Source organism: Empidonax traillii, unplaced genomic scaffold, assembly GCF_003031625.1.
Source record: "Empidonax traillii isolate 1590-97213 ecotype Southwest subspecies unplaced genomic scaffold, ASM303162v1 scaffold2816:size17816, whole genome shotgun sequence".
Lineage (NCBI taxonomy): Eukaryota > Metazoa > Chordata > Aves > Passeriformes > Tyrannidae > Empidonax > Empidonax traillii.
The window spans coordinates 9,137-13,165 of record NW_020958009.1 but is presented as its reverse complement, the minus strand read 5'-3'; the positions used below and the strand labels follow the sequence as shown (position 1 = coordinate 13,165).

General features: G+C 38.3%; 1 long non-coding RNA gene across 1 annotated transcript; it reads left to right on the top strand.

Annotated features, from left to right (window-relative positions):
• The first annotated feature begins 2,538 nt into the window (after positions 1-2,538).
• On the top strand, positions 2,539-4,029 carry LOC114072242. The gene is made up of 3 exons (XR_003574147.1): positions 2,539-2,548; positions 3,048-3,156; positions 3,924-4,029. It is a non-coding gene; the product is annotated as an uncharacterized LOC114072242 (long non-coding RNA).

Below are 4,029 nucleotides of genomic sequence, written 5' to 3'. Positions count from 1 at the left end.
TTTTTTTTTTTTTTTTTTTTTTTTTTTTTTTTTTTTTTTTTTTTTTTTTTTTGTAAGAACCTCGGATCTCATTCAAATTTTTGAACAGATTTTACAATTTCAATGCCTTTAATGAAAAAAGAAAATCTGGGCTGCACTGTGTGGATGGTGGTGGAGTGTGAGAAAAAGGAGTTCCATTTAGGACAGAAAGAAGAGTGATGGGAGTGTTGTGAAGCCAGTGCCAATGCACAGGCCAGTGCAGATGGACTCCCTCTCCAGAAGGGTAGAGATCCTCCTACTTTTTGAGTAATCCAATCAGGCCTGGCTAAGAAAAATACCTTTGTCCCAGCCCTGATTTCCCTCTGCTTTCCCCCTCGTGGGAGCGTGCACAGGAGCAGGCCGATGTGGTTGGGTGTGTGCTTACCCGAGTGTGTCAGGTTACTTGGCTGTTGGCAAGTACATAAATCCCAGAGTTTAACTCTGCTGCAGTGTCACAGCGAGGAGGACTGTCTTGGATTTGAAGAAGTAAGTGCAGCTGTGTATCAGTACCAGATTTTATCCCCACAAATGGACTTGGTTCACAGTTGCATGATGAGATGAGAAGCAGCTCTGTTGCATCTGTTTATCTTTCTCAATTTTTTTAAGAGGCAAAAACTGGAAGCTGGGTCTATTAATTTCTTTTTCTCTAGGATCATACTTTTTAAGTAGTTGGGAAAGAGGATCTTAAAATAATCTAGATTATTAGCATATTATGTTAAGTTTAAAACTTCAGAACTTGTTAAAATTATCTGTCTCGAGTTTGCGTGTGTTCTTCATCCTGAGCCCATTAATCTTAAGTGTGCCTTCATGCGCAACAAATTCTTAAGTAAATTAAGTATCAATTAAAAAAACTTTTGGCCCAACAGAATTACCCATTTATACAGCAGAAATCTATTAGTCATTCTGTGTTTATGCTGGAGTTAGCTTGAACTGTGGCCAAACATATCATTTTGTCTCCAAGTCTAGATTCCAGCTCTGAATTACTAATAATTTGTGGCTTTGAAACGTTGCCAGATGTTAGCACTTACAAAAGAAGCTCCTGTCAGTGTAAATTAAAACAGAAGATTCTCCTCTTTTCTGCTATGTAAGTTTGAAGTTTTGTTTTCTAAGAACAAGGCAGTGGCATTTTTGTCTTAGAACATAAAGCAGTGAACTGCTTTCCTGACTCCGCTGCTGAAGGTCTGTGCTGGGACACAAACCACACACATGCACTAGCTGGCTAATGCATAGGTCCTGTGTGAGCTGTTGTAGCTGCTGAATGCATGAAATAGTGACTCACAAGAACACTTCGGAGGAAGGTACCAGGAGGTGACAGATCGGTCCTTATATAAACGATCGTGAAATAACAAAGCAGGGTGAATAATTACCTAATAGCAAACCTTGAGAGGAAAATACAGGAGCTCTGTAACAAAGCTGAGTGTATTTTCACATTTGTATGGGGTTACTAACCCAGCTGAAGGGATCTACACTGCATTTATGCAGAACAGCAGCAGCGTAAAGGGGTGCCTGTGAAATAACGGTCTTCGGATGCCCGTGGATTTTTCATTCCTTTATTACTGTGTGTTTGTGTTAGTTGTTCCAAACAACTCGGGGTATTTTGTTAAGTAGGAAGCATGCAACACCTAATGTGTTGCTTTTCCAGCTTAGAGGAGCTACTGCTTTTAACTTACTTTCCTAAATATTGAATGTTATCATAAATTAGTTGTCCGCTGCTATATTATCTGCATTTTCCAGGTTGACTCACTTCACTTCTTGACATTTTATTTATGTTGTCTTACTGCTTGTCCTTTCCCTAGTGTGACGATGGATCCACTTACTGAAAGAAGAAATAAATTATTTTTACCTGTTAATTTTTCTTTGAAGAAGTGTGCTTCCTAATCCAGGCTTCCCTGGAAGACTTACAAAGTAAGAAGGATATGACTTTAAAATCCCCAGCTGTTCCTTTTTTGTGTGTGTGTGTGTTTTTAATTTATTTTTATTTATTTATAAATTAACCTAAACTATAATTTTTCATATAAATTTTCCTTTGGAGAAAAGACTCCTGAGACTTCACCAGCTGCTTTCTTTTGGACAGTCCCAGACAGAACATTTTCACACTGGTTTTGTTTCTCAGTAAAACATAAGATCGCTTACTTGTTTTGTGATAACAGTATTGGACGTGCTGCTTCAGAGAAAAGAAATTAGGTGTATAATTTCTTTTGTTAAGTGACTGTGTCTTGTCTTTGGTTGGTTGTCTCTAGGAAAAAAATCTTTTTTTAGAAGTATGTTATGGTACGCTTCTAGTGAAGTAAATTTTTGAACGTAAGCAACTGCTGAAATATCTTTTTACAGGTGACATGTCTTGCCTGTGACAATAAATCAAATACCGTGGAACCTTTCTGGGATCTGTCCCTGGAGTTTCCCGAGAGGTACCACTGCAACGGCAAGGAGATGTCGTCTCAGTATCCGTGTCTGCTGACAGAAATGCTGGCCAAGTTTACAGAAACTGAAGCTTTGGAAGGAAGGATATATGCGTGTGATCAGTGCAACAGTGAGTAAAGGCAGTATGTACTCATGTGTACGTTCTCTGTGTGAAATATAAACTGACAATGGAAGTATAGAGCAAAAGTACTGAAAGTCTTAGAAGTATGTTGCAAAGACCTTCTTCTTATGTCCTGATGTGGTCACCTGACACCTGTTACTCACCACCCAGAAGATTAAATTGTTCACAGGATGTTTTGCATTGTGATGCTTCTCTTAGGTACAGTCTCATCACACGCTAACAGGGTTTCTAATACTCCCAGCTGAAGTGCTGAAGAAGCCATCAGCTTTTTAAATTAAAGTGACTAATGTAAGTAATGTAATGACCAAAAGTATTTTTTACTTGCATCATAAAATAATCCTCATAAAGTGGCTCTCAGAGTGTATCCTTTTTAAGGAGGCACATACCATAGATATTTAGGTTCAGACAAATTTTGTGGATAAATCTTAGACTGAAATACGGGGCCGTTACTGAGATTTGTATTGTGTAACTGTGTGTTTGACCTCAGCGAAACGAAGGAAGTTTTCTTCTAAACCAGTTATACTCACAGAAGCTCAGAAGCAACTTATGGTGTGTCGGCTACCTCAGGTTCTCAGATTACACCTTAAACGGTTTAGGTAAGTAGTATCGCAACAGAAAGTGTTGCAAACTGACAGATTCACTCCTGCTCTTCCATTGTTTGGGTCAATGTTTTTCATCATCAGTTTCATTTCTCTCTGCTAGTATGATGACAAATAGTTATGAGAAACTTCTTTTTCTTGTTTAATTTAAACTTCAGTAAGATATGCTATAAGTAGGGAATTAACTTTTTGGATTTCAGCTACTTGCTGCTTTAGTACCAAAATTATTTCATCCATGTTTTTGGTCAAAACTACTAACCTTACTCCATTAGTAAAAATTAATCTTGTGACACCTGCAGGTGAAGTAAATGCTCATAGTCATGAATGTACAAACCTGGATTGTATTCAGTGGAAGTCCCAGGTGACCTTCCTATAACCAAATACATGAATGCATTAGCCTGAGAATAAGGAAGCGGACACTGCATCTCTGTGAACTCTTAGCCCACACATCTGTACAGTCTGTCCCTAATACAAAAGAAACTTGATGAGGAGGAGATGGGATAAATGAGAAATACCAATGAGATATAATAGGTGGGAAGCACTTCCTGCTCGCCATTACAGAGACCTTAAGATGGATGTTTCAGAATAATAAGTACCATAGACAGATTTAAAAAGGCCTTGAAATGAAGAGTGAAAGAGGAAGCCCAGAAAAAAACCCTAGCATTTATTTTGTGCACAAAGCAGTATTGAAAACATGTTAAAATATAATTCAGAATGCCTTGTTCCTTCTTTAAAAAACGTTCTCATTTGCTATAACTTTCCAGGTGGTCAGGACGCAATCATCGTGAGAAGATCGGCGTACATGTTAGTTTTGACCAAATGCTAAACATGGAGCCTTATTGCTGCAGGGAATCCCTCAAGTCTCTCCTG